The following is an 8,343-nucleotide window of genomic DNA, read 5'->3' as shown; positions in this document are numbered from 1 at the left end:
CCACTGAATGCAAAGTAAATCCCAAGGCAAAGGGAAGGGAAACTAGGCAACAGTACTTTCTGTGGTAGATGGCAGTGGATTTATTGCCTGGCAGTTCACAAACTGCCTACAGCTGGGGGAAATTGCTAGTTCAATTATCCTATGTTTAATGTGATTACTGGTACTGGTTCAGAGGCTTAATTTCATTCCTTTGAATTCCTCTCCACGAACAAAAACAAAACAATCAAACAGAAAAAAGGTGCAATAAAAGATCTTCAAAAATACAGAATATAAAATGCATTTTTCAAACCAGGAAACTTCATTTATCCTGTCTTCAGGGTTTTTCTTATTTTTAACCAAATTATACACAGAAGGATCTTATTCTGAAGAAAATATCTGCCAGGTAAGAAAGAAGGAGAGTTCTTCCTCCTTTCCCAATGGGGCCTTTAAAGATAACACTGACAGATGCTCTTTGAGTTTGGAATCTAGGAATTAAATATTTAGATATGGCAGCAAGATAATCTATTTGCAGGGGCCATGTAAAAACCTGACTTAGCTGGATGGTGAGGAGGTACAGCTCTCCCCAGCTAGAAGACTGTGCTAGAAATGAAGCTCCAGACTTCAGCATAGCAGCTCCCACACACAGAAGCTTGGTTCTGCCAGGAAAGGATAACAGAGCAAACACACGAAAAGAACAAAACGACTCCAATCTCACACATAATTTTTCAGATTTTAGGCTTAAAATACAGGATAGGCCACTTAGTTCTGTTTCAGAAACTGTGTATTGCTTCACAGTGGCCTTAGAATAAGGTGCTGATCAAATATTTTGCTGTTTATCAGCAACATAAATGCCATGTGACAACAGCAATACTTCAGGTAGAACCTTTTCTTTATTGGGCATGATCTGAGACACAGGAGAATTCCCAAGAGCCAAAAGAAACACACCATAAAGAAATGCATTCCAACAAATCACATTTTTCATGCTACAAGGCCACTATATAACAACTGTAAACAAACTGTAAGTTTAACAGACCAATTCACCCTTGTTTGCAATAGATGGCTGAGCTTACTTGGATTTCATCCTTCAAATAGTATCAATAGTTGTTGTGAACAATGTATTTTATGCCTTCTCAAGGCAGGTTATTGAATCAAAAAGCATAACTTTCCATGCTCTTCCAGAGTTGCTGTGGTGAATTTGCAGATATGGTTTCTTTCACAGAAAGAACATGGATGTTCTATTTTTTGTTTTTCTTGTGAAACAGCAGGAATCGCTGCTTTTTTAGAAACAAAACATCTGATATATGGCAATGCAATACTGCTCTCCCCAAGCCCACTGCAGAATGTTGTTTTCTTGCTGATTTTCTTACCTGTTAAAAACTTTTTGTCGCTGAGACTGTCCATTTGACTTCATTTACATCTCATTCTGCAACTATTGCATTATTTAAACATTTATAATTCTGTTTGCCAATGACTGTCTCTATGTTTCTAATGTGTTAATTAACATTTGTAACATACCTGATTATATTTTACTTATTGCTGGCTTAATTTACATTGAATGAACTACAAACAGTTCTTACCAGTTGAGCTCATTACAGGAATAATGTTATGCCATTGTTAACAAAAAGCTACAGTGAATAACTCACTTCAGTCCCTTCAGCTTCACCACCAGCAGGCAGGGAATTATCGTCCTGCTGTTGGTGTCCCTGACTGCACAGACCTGCCCAAGCCAGACATTATCTAGCAGGTTTAAAGATGAATTCTGTTCCAGAGATCATTTTTGCATCATCATCCCAGTCTTTCATTCCCTCTCTGTCCTCACCTAATGAACATCACACCAAGTCCATTTGCTTCCAGGGAATTACTTTTATTTATATCTGAAGATGTCTGGGCTTTGTGATCTCGACCCTTCTGCTGCATCCCAACATCCTTGTCTCACTCCAGTGCCCCAGCAGCCTTAGCTACTTTACTCTATCAATTTTCTCTAACTTCAGACTTCAGGCTTTCTCCACTTCTACCAGCTGAGCCCTCACAGTCCTGCCCAGTACTTCTTTTACTGCAAATGCACTGATCCCTGTGTTACTCAGTCCCGACATTTACACCTGCATTCCTTCTACTCAACAACTTTATTACATTTGTAGTTACTGTATTCTAATAGAGGGTATCTGCAGCCTCTTAAAACCTTCCCCCCAACCTCTGTGTATTTAAAAAAAATCACAGATTTCATTTCTGCTGTGCTGAGATTATCTTCCCTCTGAGTAACTAGGCTGTCTCACACAGAAGTGAGTAGGTGAGGAAATATGAGTATGTGAGGAAATCTCTTCCCAGTCTCAGTGGACCTAGTATCTTCCCTCCTTCCATTAAATATCACCAGTTCTTTCTCAATCCTTCCACACTCTCAAAATAGCGCAGGTCCACACACTTCTCTCCTCAAAGTCCTCCCAGAATTTATCCACTGGTATAACTGGTTATCTGACTTAGCTTTTTTTTTGGCTTAAGCTACAAATCTGCATAAGTTCTTGCCTTCACAAACCCTCTCCCTTACTGAGGGTCCATGTTGGTGTCTCCTACCAAATCCTCAAAATGGAAGAAATGTACCCAGGCTCCCAAAACAGTGGCTGGACCTTGCCCTTCCAGCCTAGGTCCTTCCTGTCCCTGCAGAGGGGGTGGCACATTGTGGTGGGGCCATCAAACAAAGCATCTGCTGATGCCAGGCTCCAAATTTCATGCCCACTTGGGCTGCTGGGGCACTGCTCACATTCCCCAGACCCACAGTCTAAAGGTAGAGAACCCACTCACTGGCCACCTCTGCAGGCTGACTACAAGCCTTTATTTGGCCTGAGAAATGTCCCTTTCTATTCCAAGAGGAAAGGATAAAATGGTGTCCCCATAGCAGGCAGACCTGAGACTGCCAGCGGTTTTTCCAAACCCTCCCTGGTTGTGTTTGCTCATAAATGTACCCCAAAGCCTGGATGGGATTTTATTGTACTGCACTTCCTGGCTCCAGGTCGGCTGCCTGTGCTGGGATTCCTCATGGAAGGAATGGTATCAGCTCCTCTGTTTATGAGCCTTGTACGTGCGCCTACGATCGTCATGGGGAAGATCTGGGCACCACTACAGTACTAATAAATGGCCAGTAATAATAAAAATAAAGGAATAAACTATAAACAAATAGCAGCAGCAGGGGCTGGCAACAGTCAAGAGACTTGAATGTTTTCTTTTCTTTGACTTTTTATTAAAGTTAGTAAAAAAATTGTATATGAGGAATCTTTTCCAGGAGAAAATGCCCTTTTTTTTTTTTTTTTTGCTTTTCCCAGAGTGAAAACTCAGCAAACAGAAACACAAATGCTCCTACACCACCAAAAACAAACTTAGTCAATTCATAGGCATGTTCATTTACTGAAACAAACCATTTTAGGCAAATGCAAGCATTTAACAGGATTTTAAAGGTGGTCCTTTAAAAATGTTTACTAAAAATGATAAAAATTAAGAAACCTCAAAACTTAATAATTTTATTTGCTGTCACACAGATCGAGTTGCACAACTTCTGCTAAAAATTTTCAACCTCTTTGAATATATTGAATGCATAAGTGCATGTGCAAGTGTACAAATATATACAAATGCCTACATGTACTTAACTCTTTCATGGCCTTAAAAAATTGTCATGAACTCTCAGATGTCAACATTCACTGCACTTCTCCTGAAGCAAAGTCTCTGGAAAGACAGCACGTGTCAAGCACTCACACTCTGGCTACCATGGGGTATATAGAGCCCCAATGAGTGGTTATCTGTCAAAAGTTCATCTGTCTTGAAATGGAAATGACAAATGCTTTGCTACACTGAAACAAGAGCTGCTGGTTTCCACTCCATTTTGCAAAGTTTGCAGCTTTTCTTGCAGCAGAACCTTGTGAGGGCCACCCATCAACCAGGTTCTGCTCTTTGAGAGTGGTGCCTTTTCTCCTGAAGAACAGGAATAATTTATTCAGTGGAAAGTGACCAGTTGAACTATTCTATTGGGCATGGACCTCACCCCATTTGAAAACTTGCCCCACAGTCTATCATCAGCATATCTGTCTCAAAGCAGCCTTAGGTGACTACTTCATCTTATGTCTGAATCTTGTTTGGACTGGCTTTGCCAGAAAAATCCCACATAACCAATTTTCTGTCACCTGGCACACGTTGTCAGAGACATTCCATGTTTTCCACCAAAGCACTCTTCCTAGTTTTAGTCTTTCCTTGTCTTTCCTAAGTGTGCCCATATGGGATAATTTAACTCTTTCTCAGAACTCTGGACACCAAAGAAAAAGTCACAAAAGTGAAGCATTTTACATTTGCAACATGAGGATCTAGATCAAGCCAGCAAACCCAAAACCCTGACAAAAATTAAGAGTAGAATTCAGTCAAGCAAACTGCTTCCTAGATAATCTTCTTTTATTAGAGCACAAACACAGCAGATCTTCACATGTGAGGGACCTTTGGGAATCCCTGTGGCTGAAGGCCTTTACTGCCCTAAATTTGTATCTCTGTGCTAGGTACCTCCCTGGCTCCTTCACCATCCACCCCTCTGTAAAAGCTGAGCTTCTTCCCTGTTTGCAGCAACTGTTTTCTGCACAGCTACAGTGAAATGACACATTTCACCCCTCAGCTGCACCTCCTGCTTCACATCTACTTTTTGGTCCTTGTAGAGAGCAAGGTAGCCGTGATGAAAATATGATCACAGCAGCCACTACTTAAGAATCTGGGAGACAAATAATTATCTGAAAAATTAATTTTATAACACACCTCCTCTTGGTTGCAGATTATGAAATTACTAATAAAATATAAAAAACTTTATTCTAAACATAGTGGCCATGGGTACCTGCCAGCTGAGATGAGCTGAGGCAGCCCCCAAAGCCAGAGGTGTTTGGGTAACCCATAGGACAAAAGTGTCAGTGTCTGGGATCCCCAGGTGCTGAGTTTTAGGGAAATCCCTCCTGCAAGCAAAGAACAGCTTCTCCTTAGCAGTCAGAAAGCAGCAGAAATGATCTTTTGCCTGGAGAAATCAGGTTGCCACATATTCTAAACATATATTAAAAAGGGCTTTTGTAAGGCTATACCCTCATTTTTGAATAGTTAAGCATAAGACTAAGGGATAGGATCTAATTATCATAATTATTATGTGAAGATACATGGCTTAGTTTCTTGTAACAATTTCTTCAAAAAGGAGCCTCTGAAACTATTTTTAAAGGACCTTTTAAAAGTAAGTTGAGTAATTTAACAGAAGATCTGCTCATTTCAAAGCCCTTGAACCCAAAAACTGTCCTAAAAGAAAAGCCAGTTTTCATGGCCACAATTATGCTACATGGGTCCTAGAGGAAAACAAGGCAAAAAGCAGCAGCACAGTACCAATGCAGCCACCCCATTCCAGGGCAGACAATCCCACACAATGTGAATTTGAGCTGGTGTTTACCACTTGGCTCTGGAATAATAATCTCAAGTTGAGGTTATTACACTCTGTGCACATAACAAGAAAATACTTCAGGAAAGACTCTTAAAGCAATTTACGAACACTGAGCTTCCAGGGAGCCCAGTGAAACTCCTGTTAAGAGTTTTGGAGATAATGAAGCAAGGTGCTGTAAGTTTAAATTACTCATTCATCATCACAGAAGTTATTTAGCAGCAGAAGCCCAAAACCCAGAACCCTTTCTGATGCCTGGTAAGCCTGTAATAAATGTTATGAGATGACAGAGGGCTCCTGAGGCAGGGGCCAGGAGCTGATAAGGCAAGAGTTGCATTCCAGCACCCTATCTTGTGTTTACTTCAATCTGACCACTGGGCAGCATTCTTTCTAGTGGAAGGAACAAAGTGCAAATCTCCTTCTTTCCTTCATTCTTAAGGGCCAGGCTCCGTTTCTGGGCAGAACATGAAGGTTTGCCTTATCAGGAGAAATTCCCACGTGGCACAGCCAGACAAGCAGCTCAGCCATGCGCAACGTGCAGCAGGGAGAGGAAGAGCTGCTGGAAGGTGCACTACTCTGCAATATCTCAGGGACAGATAATGCTGTAATGACAACAAAATCAAGTCTGAGTGGCCTGAGAGCATTAATGAGCTGTAGCAGAGCTCTCCAGTTGGGATAATGTGGTGACAGAGTTTGCATGGTCTTCATAGTTCAGAGCATTCCCCAGTGCCTCAGCCCCTGCCAGGCAAACAATGCAAGTCTTAAACTCTCTAGAAAGCACTTTCCATGTGGAAGTCACCGGCCAGGGCTTCCCACTCTCTGTTTTGGAATGCAGGAAGGGATGGCATCACCTACTGATAGCACAAATAAGCCTTGGCCTTTTGAGGAATTGTTTTTCTCAGAGCTGTCAGGAAGTCTTAGGGAAAGCATTGGCACCCTGGAAAGGCCTGAGGCAAAGGCCACCATTCTGTCCATGTGTTGAGCCAGGCAGTGCCAGCCCCCGGCAGAGCAGGAGGTGCTGAGTGTCTCAGGACATCAGTCAGAGGACACAAAGGCTCTCACCAGCCCAGAGCCCTGGGATGCACTCTGGGCAGTGGATCCAGCTGGTTTGGTTGATCTCACTGTAACCATAGTGCACAAGAGGTTTTGCTCAGCTGGGAGGAAATTCTCCTACCTACAGCTTGGTTCTGGCTCCTTGTCAGGACCAGCACTGGAAGAGCCCTGCCTGCATCACACCGTGCTGCAGAGTCACTGCACATCTGCTCATCCTCCATCTAAATAAGTCCCCAGATCAGCTACTATGTTCCTGCCAGAGAGGAATGGTTTTTTGGTTTAATGAATGTGGTACTTGGGTTTTGCTACGCTTTGTGCATTTTTTTCAGTTTATGAGAGGAAAGATCAAACTTTTGATCTGTATTTGAGTCTGCAGTGATGGGAATCAATTTCAGCAGGAGTCTGTGGGCTCGTGCAACACTGACACATAATCAGGCACATTGGAAAGTGCAAATAACAGCAACTTTTCCTTTCAGATTGTACAGTGGTATCTGTCAGGCTTTTCCAAATGTGGGAGCCAAGGTGGGATGCTCTAGAAACAGTGGCAACTGCGTATTCCTAATACCCTCTGAAAAAGTCCACAATATCATCTGTTAAAAAGATCTGGAAAATCCACCTTAAAAAAGCCACACCAATGAAATGGCCTGCCAAGCTGCAGCTTCCCAATCCTTCCATTATAAAGAAATTTGCTTATGGTGCAATTTATTCAGGCTCCATATTCCAGCAAAAATACATCAAGTGGTATCAGGTTACTAGAATCAGTCCTAAAGCAACTGTTTCCTAGAAGGGCAGGATAAAAAATGAAGCAGCAGCTTGCTTCACACTCAGTGACACAGGTCTACCAGGAAAGCAACAGGAATATGAGAAATGATGGTGGGGTTTTGGCTGGGGGTTTTTCTGTGTGTTTCCTTACAAAAGCCTAATACTAAAAGCAGAGGAAACACCCACTTTTCAAAACTGAACTCTCATCAGTTTTTCAGCAAGGATAATGTCTCAGGCCAGCAGTCTATCTGCCACAACAAAACAATGACAATAGTAATATCCTTCCCTCATCTTTGAGAAATTTATTGGCAAAACTCTTTGTTATATCTTAATCTTTGAACCTGCTGGTTTGAGAACTTTGATGACCAAAATGTTTTGACCCTCTGTTTGGAGTCAAAGAAGCTTCCTGAAAGAAGATCTAACACTACAACCTCCCACTCGCCATGGATAAACTTGTCTTCCAACAGAAACTCACCATTTCAAAGACATGATCTGACATGAAAGTAAAGGTTTACATCTTTTGCTGAACTGCTTAGGTTTTACTGTAAGAGAAGAAAATATTAGCGGAAGACAATGCAGCTGCTACAGAGGGTTGGTGTGGTTTGGGGTTTTTGTCTGTGTGTGTGTGTGTTTTTGTTTTTTTGGGGTTTTTTTTGTTAGGAAGCTACATCGATGCACAAAACAAAACTAAACCACATGTTCAACTAGAGGGAGTTAAAAGAGTTTCACTAGAATCCACAGTCATATATTCATCAGCTGAAGGCACCAATTTTTAACCAGGGAAATTTTCCTTGCTTTCCCCACTTTTCTGGAGCAGAAACGGCAAGCTCAGATGAAAACTTGAGCCCAGACAGTTCCTTGTTTCAGAGATTAACCTGAGTACCAGAAGAGCAGGGTTGCACAAAGTGGAAGTGACCTACTTAATGACTGTGACTCATTTCCCTCTTTCTTAGGCTGGTAGTCAGCTGCCATGCCCCCATTCCCCACACCCCCCAGGGAAGGGATCTTGTTTTGCTGAGCATATGTACATAGGTTTAAATATGAAGCATTGCAAAAAGTGCTCTGGAGACAAGGGCAAGCCTGAGGTACCTGGAGCTACATAAAACTTCAGCTTC

Source organism: Zonotrichia leucophrys, chromosome 3, assembly GCF_028769735.1.
Source record: "Zonotrichia leucophrys gambelii isolate GWCS_2022_RI chromosome 3, RI_Zleu_2.0, whole genome shotgun sequence".
Taxonomy (NCBI): Eukaryota; Metazoa; Chordata; class Aves; order Passeriformes; family Passerellidae; genus Zonotrichia; species Zonotrichia leucophrys.
Note: the sequence above shows the minus strand (reverse complement) of the source record.